Source organism: Bombus vosnesenskii, unplaced genomic scaffold (genome assembly GCF_011952255.1).
Source record: "Bombus vosnesenskii isolate JDL3184/JDL3185 unplaced genomic scaffold, Bvos_JDL3184-5_v1.1 scf7180000013642, whole genome shotgun sequence".
Lineage (NCBI taxonomy): Eukaryota > Metazoa > Arthropoda > Insecta > Hymenoptera > Apidae > Bombus > Bombus vosnesenskii.
Genome location: NW_022883164.1, coordinates 1 through 12,009, shown reverse-complemented (window position 1 = coordinate 12,009; position 12,009 = coordinate 1). Strand labels below are relative to the sequence as shown.

The following is a 12,009-nucleotide window of genomic DNA, read 5'->3' as shown; positions in this document are numbered from 1 at the left end:
GCGCAATGTAAGTGTTGTTTTACTTAATGAGTTAATAAACATTATAATGCATGGAGTACTCGAATTTTTATCAATTTTAGCGTACATACGCGAAAATGAACTTGCAATGAAACGATAAATTCCGAAGAAAGCAGTCTATAAATTCTTTGATAGAAGAATGTGCACACCAGATTTAACTGAAATGTTTGAAAATATAGATAGGAGTAGATTACAACGCACGTCCAGTGCAATATGGAAGACACCACCGCGTTATTCCATGATGGAAAACGAATAGAAGTTATAATTTGTTAAACTGAATGTTGTTGATTTCAAATTGTGCCTTAGAGCAGGAATACTTGCCATACCTTGCGTGTAATATAAAAATGATGTTACATTGTAACTATCGTTAAAAGATGTATGTGTTCTTAAAATATACCAATGAACGTAAGACTATTTCACTTTTTATATTTTAGAATGATCATAGGCATATATTATTTTTCTTATACTAATCAAATTTTACCATTTTTTCTTATTTATATGTATCTTCTTAAGAATTAATAAATAAACCAATTAATAAATAATTGTTTTGGTACGACTTTTTAATGAGAAGTAAATTTTATTAGATTTGCCTTATTATCACTGTCGTGTAATAATTCGCGAGATACGCGTGATATAATTCGTACGATTAAATAGCACTGGTGATTTCGTCTCTTCGTGTAACGAGGAGGGTCTGGTAAATGGGTCGACCGTGGACGTTCAATCTTGTAAGAGAACAAACGGCGGCACCGTATCGTCGAGCATTTTTCTCTCGGTCAACAGCCATCCATTTTATATTTAGCACGTTCGGTTGCGACGCTAAATTTTCGTTACACCACCAGTTGTTTCGTCTGAAATTCGCGTGACGTAAGTGCATTACACTCTCGCACCCGTCAGCCATTCCTGCGACCACTTCGCGTGCGTTAACTCGATAATATTTCGTCTCTGTTACCTTGTCGCCGTTGCTGCTTGACACATCTCGCTTGCTGGACGACTGATCGATGAAAATTAAAACGGGACGCTGATTTACCGTATCGTTATTTTTGTGTCAGGTATTCTCTTTTTGCCGTTTCGGCGAATTATTTTCATTTCGAACTTTTTTAGTCTTATTGTTACGTCGATTCTTATATTTCAGGATCTAGTCTTGTACGTACGCTGGGGAGCGTTTTTATTTATTGATTCAACAAAGAATATCGTTGTAGGTGTCATACATGCGAGTAAAAGTAACGAAGTACGAGCAGTTTCACTGTAACATACTTCCTGATAATTTCTCGTTATTTATACCATAAGAAAGTATCAAAGAGGAACTCTTATCTCGAACGTGGATCTATTTGTCGATAATGCATGCGTGTAATACTCGAGTGTCGTTCATACAGCGTAAATATACGTGCACATACGTAAACCTTTTATGATTTTTGTATCAAAGGCAGACCTGCTATAATACTCACAAGTGAAATATAATTCTACGAAAGAAAATGGAGCAAAAGAGTTTCGTTGGTAATATATTCTTCCTTTTTCATCTCAAGTTTCCTCTTTGTTGTGCTTCTGTTACATTATAATCCTGTTAGATTTACGCGCGCAAAATTTCACTTTGTTGCACTATATCTCATCATCGCCATCTGCCGAACACCTGTGAGAAACGCGGTTTACTTTGTCTCAAAGCGAGCAAACGTCTAATTTCACAAATTGGATTTTCATCAACAGCGAGAAGGGCATATGCGATGTAAAGGAGGCTGTAAGGGCGTCCTAGGGCTTACGGTGGTTGTCACGATGCCGGAAGTGGCGCCGAGCAGACACGTCAAGGGAGAATCAGAATCGCTATTGGGAAAACCATCACGAACATTTGTCCTTCGCGCCATCAAAATTCTATCTTCTGAGATATTTTTCGCGTTTCCGAGGTCATCGCCACTCTCCTTAACTTTGCCTTACGATGTATAATATCTCGATGTTACGGTAGTTAGAAATTTGTATTAATTTGGAGAACCTTGCAAAAGTACGCAAATCTGCTACGATAGTCGGATAGAGAGTATCGGCAGAGATCTGTTCCTTTATCGTGAAACTCTCTCGGACAACTTAGATGCTACCAGATATCGATTCTCGCATCCAACCATTTCGTAATAAACGTAGATCATCCAAGAAATTTCTCAATTGTCATCCGTTAATTTCGCGCAACTTTTGCTTTATTTTAGCTACGTGGGAACCTATTAGTGCGCAAATGTTACCCCGAAAATGTTACTCCTCTGTGCCAAATATCGTTCACGTGTATAATCAAAGTTGCATAAAACCGCGTACAATTGCATCAGGAAATTTCTAATAATTTGCTCGTCTCGCAGGACGAAAACAGGCTCACGAAGGATCCCTCTGTCCTGGCTATCGAATGTACCGCAAGCACGTAGTTTCAAGTGTCCGTTCTCTAGAAAATTCGAAACAATTTATGGTCGATGGTCGAGTGAACGGTGCAACGGTCGAGTCGGAAAGATCAGAAAGACAAATCGTCATAGTTCGAACAGACCGGGAAGCAGAAACGCACTTCCATGATCATTTGTATCGTTGCTCGATCTGTTGCTGCTCAATGACCGACCAAGCTGTTGATTTTTCTTTTTCTGCGATGCTACTATACTCTACACTCTATGCTTTATACCGTTCTTTTGCCCGCTATTTACCTTGTACGCGAACTTTTTATCGCTAGTGGATTGCAAAAATCCTTTTTTATCACGAATTTTACGTGACAATGCGTAGGTCAAGGTGGACGTAAGACAAAGGAAGGTGTAGATAAATAAGACAGGGTGTATTTAAAAATAATAAGTTATTTATTACAGTTTATTTAATATGTATACAGGCTATTCGTATTATAGCAGCGATAGCTAGTGTTAAATTAACAATGACAGTTTCTATCGTAGTTAATATTATATTGGTTATTGGCCATGACGAAGGCGAATTTTGATAGCCCTGGTCGAGGTCGGTGGTCTGGATCTATAACAAATAATACTATATTAATATAGCAAAGAAATGTCGTAAATATCGATATCATTTGCAAGGCGATTCTTTTTGGGCATAGTGAAATTATGTTGATCAGTTTGTGGATATTAGGTTGAAATTAGATAATAAAGTTATAGATTTACCCGTTTTAAGGGATTGTTCAGGCGCCGTTAATTCACTGGATATGTCGCCCTGAAGCAGGATGTTTAAATTTTAGATCATATATTGTACTGATAGGAAGTATTTTATCGATACAATTATGAGTTCATTTGATTAAAATATCTAACGTAGTGTCTAGTCACCAAACGAATTAGTAGATCAGCCGTGAACAATGGCAGTAATTTGTATAATAACAAAGGATAAGCCAAATATAGCAGAATGACTCATCGGCTAACTACTCTTGGTGTTTTTAACGAACAATAGTTTATTTAGAACTAATCAACAATCAGAGTTAACAATTAACAATTAACAATTACACTTAACAGACAACTGGTAACAACTAACAAATAACGATAGACACCGAGAGATCATTCGACGCGTTGCTATGCAAATAGTACCGAGGAGTTACACATTTAATGGCGTAAGACAGGCTGCCTGTGCTTTTGTTTCGGATCGCGCAGATTCTTCCCTTCGTAGCCCATCGATATCCCCCACTAGCGTGCATTCATTAGATGTGCCGCCAGTGCTGGCACGTGTATGCTCTTCCGAGAATTCGGCGGAAAGAGTGTGAAGATATCGATGGTACATTGGGCACGTCGGTGTTGCGCTTTGGCGGCGTCGCGCTTTGCATCCGGGGCCGTTGAAAAGTTCCGTGGCCCGTGCCGCCACAGTGCTTGGCAGGTTTTTATTTTGTTTACCTAGTGGATCGGTATGATAGAGTTCGAGACATGTGGAAAGTACGGCTTCCAGGCAAGCAGGGGCTGATTCAGCGCATTAAAATAAGAAGAAAATTTCGTATAAACGTTTTCGAGTAGACGCTTGCTTTGTGTCACAGTACTTTCTTACCTATCTTTAGAGAAATTACTCGAATCGACCAGTTCCAGTTTCTACGGAAACGCGAATGCGTCGCGTCATAGATCGTCCATCCTGTTCGAACAGCTTACACGAATTTGTCGAAAATTTTGATCGTCACGTCAACTAACGTTTTATAAGTAAGAGATTTTAAACGTCCCCGTATTTAATAATCGAACGGATTCGGATCCGAAGAGCATATTGGTCCGGAAATAAGGCCAGCACGATTTATCTATTTTCCAAGAAATCGTTCATCTGTGTAATGTTTAGCATCGCAAAATAAGCTATAAGCGGAACGTATGGTCATATTAGGCATATTATGTTATATAAAATTTTCTTCTTATTTCAGTATTCAGAATCAACCTCTGTCATATTTTCCACCTGTTCTGATTCACCTTGTATAATATATAAGAATGATAATTGCAAATATATTTGTATAATAGCTCTATGATAAGCGCTTAATAATACATACAGTGAACTTGTACAGAGTAACGTTTGCTGACTGTCGGAGGCACATTGTTGCTGTCTATGCAAAGACAAGTGCCCATTTCTTGTCGAAGAACTCCAGTCAATTCTAGCGTTTCACCCACATAAGTTTTCAACGCTGAAACATGAAAATATATAGTCGTTATTTTTTAGCTTTGCCTCTATTTGATCTTCATCTTATCTGCTTACGCGCTTAATAATAGAACTAGGTTTGGTCTACGTAAAAAGTAACTTCTTTTTATTAAGACTCATATTTATTAAGATTTAATAAGATACAATTTATTAAGATACATGTAACGAAAGGCAGGAAGTAGTAACATTTTAGGTGAATTTGCATGGATCGAATATGCTGATGTGTTTACGAATAAGAGAGTATTGATCGATAATTATTAAAGCCAATTGTTTGTGACATGGAAATAAGCAAAAGTAATTTTTAAGTTTAAAGATCTTTAGTTTAGTATTGAAATGTGTTTAATGTATTTTAGCAAAAGTAGATAAAATAGGAATATTAAAAAGTTGTGTTTTGAAGACAAAATTTGACAAAAATGATGCATATACAAATGCTATCTGTGGTCATTAATATATTTTTTCGTTATCGACAGAACATTTTCCCTTGATTTTATTGACATATTGGATTAATCACTCCTTTAAGTTAATCGTTGTTGAAACAACATCAAAATCGTATATTGTTTCATGCTAAAAAATCTACTAAATCCATTGACAGTGAAACGATATTTCGTATACGGTTTTTACAAGAATTATTATTATTTAAGACTTAGGAAAACAGTATATACAGTAGCCACGCACATGTCACGTAAAATAACAAAATAAAAAAAGGAATTTGAGGTAAAAAATAAAAAGGAATACTTTATTTTTTTTCTAACATCAATACACTTTACAATCTACTTCCGAACTCTAGGCGTGACTTTCTAAGACTGACTCTTATGATTTTACTTTCGATCGGACGCGATTACTTTCTTTTGTCATCCCTCAACATCCCCACCGTCCATGCATTTGCTAGGCGTCCGCGATCGTTGCCACGTGCTTTTTCTTCTAGAATCTTCGGTGGAAGGACCGTTGGGATGTTGATGGTTCATTAGGCACTTCAGCGATATACATTGTCGCCGAGTGCTTTATCTCTATCGTCAGTCCGTCGGATTTGAAGTATGCCGGTCGTGACACACACTGTGCGTATTTCTGGCGCGCGTTTCCGTTCAGTGACAGTACTTCGGCGGACTGGATTGCCGAAGCGAAAGGGTTAAAAAAATACGATAAAATCACATGTAGCTCTCTATTTGTCTAGTCGCTTTTGTAGCAATATCACTATGTCCTCTGACATACTTGAGGTTTCTTACAATTCACAAATTAAATGAACAACTGTGCAAGCGAAATCGCTGCTGTAGAATCCCCGCTTCTGTAGAATCAGTCGTATGGATTTCAAAATTTAGTGTGTCGCCGGGATTAGCGTTATCCAAAGTACGCCACAGGAATAGAACATAATGATATTTCTCAAAATTTGTTATTGCTGGTATGATATTGCTGAAATACAAGGCTGCAGTTTCTTAATGTCGTCAAAACATTCAGTTCTTTTTTGGTCAGTCACTTTTCGCGTGTGTCACGACCGGCATACTTCAAATCCGACGGACTGACGATAGAGATAAAGATGTGGCGGCACTCGGCGACAATGTATATCGCTGAAGTGCCTAATGAACCATCAACATCCCAACGGTCCTTCCACCGAAGGTTCTAGAAGATAAAGCACGTGGCAACGATCGCGGACGCCTAGCAAATGCATGGACGGTGGGGATGTTGAGGAATGACAAAAGAAAGTAATCGGATCCGATCGAAAGTAAAATCATAAGAGTCAGTCTTAGAAAGTCACGCCTAGAGTTCGGAAGTAGATTGTAAAGTGTATTGATGTTAGAAAAAAAATAAAGTTTTCTTTTTTTATTTTTTACCTCAAATTCCTTTTTTATTTTGTTATTTTACGTGACACATACATCGACACTCTGTGTTACCACAGATTTTATACGAAATAGTGAAATTGGAAATTGAATACTGTATTCAGAGTTAAAATATAATGCTATATGGGAATGAAATAGCACTTCAAAGACTTGATAGATTTCGTTAATAAAATAAAGCAAAATAAATCTTTAATTCACTCACTACGAATTTATGGTATTGATTAAAATCAATGAATGTAGAGTTACTTCCGATTAAGGGTACAACTGTTATAAATTAAGAGCATAATTACATTGAATTAATGGGAAAATGTTGTTATAAATTATTGGTATAACTGTTAAGAATTAATGATGTAATTGTTTTAGATTAATGGCTTAAATGTTATAAATTAATGGCTTAGAAGGTATAAATGAATAGCTTAAATGTTATAAATTAATAGTTTAAATGTATAAAATAACAGTTTAAATGTTGTACATTATTGGCTTAAATGTTGAAAGTTAATAGCTTAAATGTTATAAATTAATGGCTTAAATGTTATAAATTAATAGTTTAAATGTTATAAATTAATGGCTTAAATGTATAAAATAATAGTTCAAATATTGTAAATTAATGGCAAAGATGTTGTAAATTAATAGCCTAAATGTTATAAATTAATAACTTAAATGTATAAAATAACAGTTCAAATGTTGTAAATTAATGGCTTAGATGTTGTAAATTAATAACTTAAATGTTATAAATTAATAGCACAAATGTTGTTGAGAATTGTGGATCTTTGAGTCGAATCTAGTATCTAAAAGTCGAAATAATGTTATAAGAACACTAAATTTATACTGAGGATTAATTTTAAAATAGTAATATATTTATTTCATGGACGATTTCTTATATATTCATCGATACACACTTGCACGCGTCTCAGCACTTTCTTCTATACCCGACTGTTAACCGACTGAACAGTTTACATTCATCTGTTTTCGAGACGCCGCGCACACACATACATCCACACGCTGATATACTTCACATACAAGTATCTCTACTACACATTTAATCCAGTCCAACACAGAAAATTATACATATCTCAACAAATGTTATAAATTAATAGTTTAGACGTTATAAATTAATTGCTTATTTGTTATATATTAATGGCTTAAATGTTATAAATTAATAGCTTAAATATTATAAATTAATTTCTCAAGTATTGTAAATTAATGGCTTAGACGTTATAAATTACTAGTTACAATGTTGTTATTTGATATTTTTTTTATTTACCTTATATTTAAATTCTTCTTGGATGTTCACTGTCCGGAATTTCAGGCACGAAAGAGCTCGCGCGCGACTTCCGCGTTCCTTATATATCTTGACAAGGTGTCGAGATGTCAATCAAACGTTAACGATCTCTTGACATAGCAAAGGACGGGTTTTCCATTGTAACAAAATCAAATTGAACAATTTCTTAATTTTTATCGTAAATTGGCGCCTTCGACGATTTAATACGCTATCCATTTTTATCATTTTAATAGTTTCTACAAACTAAGGCTAAATTCACACCTCCTTGATACTAGTTTTCGACTATCAATTAGTTTGAACAAAAAGGGAAAAGAGCCTAACGGCAGTCGATGACGTTACTGTGAAATATGTTATGGTATTTAAATAATCTGCCGGATAAAATTCATATTAATCATTATATTATATTATCGATATTCGTTCATTTACTCGTGCTAATTACAAAATAAAATGTTCTCTTTTCTTGAATAACACCTACATCACCGTCTGCGATATTTAAATTTCTTATTTAATGCTTATTTAAAAGTCAGGTACCTTTTTAATTTCTCTCAAGTTAAACGAGTAAATTTACTCGTTATAGTTGTAACATAAAATGGCTGTTTTCTTCAATACCACTTGCAAATATTAATTATGTATCGAATAATATGTACCAATTGGCTGTAATCGCGGTTAGGTATTTCTTCGTTTGATCTATCAAGAGATCTATTAGGCTATTAGCGAAAGACTTATTGATTCCTCAAAGATGTATCTTAACTTAAATCTTAAAGATTAACTAAATGATTATATTTGATTAGTATTCGACGGTGTCTATCATATTCAGCCATCTTCTTTTATAATTGATACTGCTCGGATCAATTATTTTATAATAAATTGCAGATTATGCCACGGTATATTATAAGATATTTGTCTATAGCTCTTTTTTTCTAATTCATTGATTTTATTATTAGTCTCGTTGGTTTTTCCTGTGAGTATCTGCTGTACGTACATTGGAAATACATAATGGATACGTACATTATATATATATTTTAAAATATAAAAATAAAAAATTAACAATACTATTATAAATATTGCTATTATAATTAATTAATAATAATATTTAACGTAATAAAATAAAATTTTTTAATAAAATTGATAAAAATTGAATTATCTTGTATATAAGTATATATTAATATATAATTATTAATTTTAAATATATTAATTTTAAAATCTTTATACATACATTTAATTTTATAAAAAAATTAAAATATAAATATAAATATTTTAACTTTAAATTGAAAAAAATGTATTATATATAATTAAATATTTATATATAAAAATTAATATAAATTATAAATATTTTATTATCTTGAGATATATAATTAAATTATTATTAATAATAGGTAATATTAATTTATAATTACTTATTTATTTATATATATATATACGTCGGGTTTACATCAGAATTAGGGTTAGGGGCGTGAAACGAATCTTCGTTTGGGTTACACGTTGTCGTTATGCAATAGAGAAGACATTGACTAGTGCAAATACGATTACCATAGAACCGGACAAGTAACCGTGGTTATTAGATATTCGAGAGACTAATGACAATGATCCTAGGTTCAATAACGAATCCGCGGACAACGGGACGGTAGTCGTACGCACTCGCAAAAAATCTAAGTCGGATTCTGTGTTAATATTCGCTGACCGTAAGGAGTTAATCCTTTTTTGTCGATGAGACCGCAAGAGAGAGAGACTTTCCGACCCGGTGATACCCCAGAGGAAAAATATGACGGGGTGTGTCTAAGGACACGAGATCATCGGATTCGTCGGGGACATCCTACGTTTGGAACGTAAGGGAAATTGACGTTGCTGCTAATTGGCCAATCTCCATATCGGTAGTTAGAACCTTTGAGGGAGGGTTGCTAGTGGGAGACGTCGTTCGTGGAAAAATAGGTCTCTCCTGTCTTCCCGTAACTGGGACAAAGACTGTGTATCTGTTGAAGGATTTTAGATAACTAGATATTAGTGTTTATGACGGTCCTCGGGCTAGCCGATCACGTACTGTGGAGACGCGTCGACATCTGGTAAACATCCTGCCCGGAGAATAGGATCTGCGTGTGGCGAGCTACGGGACAGAAACCGTTGGAATGTTTACTGCCATGTGCCGCTACAAATCTTTCTTTTAAGGAGAGCTATAGGATTACTTAATGCCTTTGTTAGATGGAGAGTTCGTCCCGTTGACCGTGTGACACCAATTATCTCTCAGAGAAAAGACAGCGACTCCCGACTGTCGGACCCCAACGCCGCGACGCATCTTAGTCCCCATCAGAGATAAGGTCCCAACCCCGACTTTCGGACTCCTTGGAATCCACACCAAACCCCCCAACATCCCCAAGCCAGGGTGTATATAAGCCGAGACTTCACCCAGCCCGGGGAGTTCTCGTTCTAGTTGCTGTTCTTGTACAACACCCCTTTCTCTGTTCAACGTTATTCTACTGTAAGTGCCAAAGTCATAATAAAGTTCGATAAAAGAGAATTAATAGTTGGGCTACGACTCAGCTTTCTTTTCTGTCGCAACCCAAGTATCCATTTTACGTGACATTTTGGCGATCCGTGCCAGGATCCATCAACTTCAAGAAAACGAAATTACGCATTTCGGCATACATGCATCATTGAAGATTGAGGGATCAGCGGACCTCTGCAGATCAGCTCACTTTGCGTGAAAACGACTTCTACGGAAAGCGGACTACGGACATCACCAAAATTGAAACTGGTCACGAAAAGAAGAATATTCAGGTAAAGAACTGGATTCTTTTAAATATTATCGTACTCGTCGCAATAGCTTCGCTAGTACAGACTCCAACAACAGTACAATAACCACTTTGAGCAAAAAATCAGAAGACACATCTTCTGTTAGCCCTATGGCTACTGGTGTGAATCCAAGTATTCGGGCCATACTAGACGCTATGCAGAAGCAGAACGAAATCAAGTTAAGAAAACTGTTAAAGGAGACTATTAAAACAGCGACTAGTCGTAGTTATCAGGGTAGTTTAGTTTCTAATAATTAGAACAAAAGCTTGGAGAAAACAGACGTTACTGTAGGAAATGAAGAAATGGTTTTGAAAGAATTTTCAAAAGAATTGCAGTCTAATGTAGAAAATTCTTATGAAAAGAAAGTATCAATTGACACCGCTTCACAGGATTATATTTTCATTAAAACAGACTTAATGTTTGATGTCAATAGCTCAACAGAATACCAGAAAGAGTCTGTGAAACGAAGGACAGAAGATATTGCAGTATTGTATAATGATTTGTCACCATCTTCGTCACAAGATACTCAAAATTTACAAGAATGGTTTGACAAAAAAAGTAAAAGTTTAGGAGAAGCAGAAAAAGATCATAACAAGAAGGATAATATTTCAATGAGAAATATTTTTGACGGCGATACAAATAAAGAAAACCAAATTGAAACGAAGGAATTAGAAGCAGTTAGTAAATCAACTGCTGAAAATGATACAAAATCAATAGACAACGTTGAACAAAATATATCATTAGAATCCATACAAAAAGCAAGAGATAATGCTTACAATAATGAACATTTGCTTATAGAAGAAGACCAAATGATGACAGCGAAAAATGCGTGTGACACTACAGAATAAAAAACTTCAGCAGATCTTATGTCGAGAAATTTAGATGCTAATACACAAGAGAAGTCTTTAGAGAATAAAGATGACAAGAATCCATCTCCATCTATGTTAGATAGTAGTAAACGGAGCAGTCGTTATAATGTTGCTGCAAAGCCTGCTACTTCGCCAAAATTTGAAGAAATTGTTTATAATCAAACCGGACAATCAAACACAAATAAAATTTTGCGAAGCGCTTTAAAGACGAAATTAATCGAAGACAAGTGTGAAATAATTAATAAACAAAAGGCATCGGAAAATGTAGAAAATAAATTTGCCAAAGAAGAAAAAAGAGGCGTTAAACAAAAATCAATTTCAGATAGTGAAAACGAAACAACTGATAAGTTCGTCAACGAAGGGAAGTTCTTTTAACGAACACAGCTAGTGATAGCGATAGGTATAAATCTGTAGAAAATGATAATGCAGTAACGGGTGTAATAGCAACTGATGAAGCGAAACATAGAGGCAGACCTAGGAGATCGGATAAAGTCGAAGTTAAAAAAGATGAAGATACAAGGAAGATCCTACAAAATGAGAAGGGTGGATTAGAAGAACAAAGAAAACTCAAAGAAGATACAAAAGAAGAAACTACAGAGACAGAAGTCAATTCAAA

At 35.1% G+C, this 12,009-nt stretch overlaps 1 long non-coding RNA gene across 1 annotated transcript; it reads right to left on the bottom strand.

Annotated features, from left to right (window-relative positions):
• Positions 1 to 3,810: 3,810 nt before the first annotated feature.
• On the bottom strand, positions 3,811 to 7,869 carry LOC117238845. The gene is made up of 3 exons (XR_004494277.1): positions 7,720 to 7,869; positions 4,478 to 4,609; positions 3,811 to 3,851 (listed from the first exon to the last, which is right to left on the bottom strand). It is a non-coding gene; the product is annotated as an uncharacterized LOC117238845 (long non-coding RNA).
• Between the last annotated feature and the right edge of the window lie 4,140 nt (positions 7,870 to 12,009).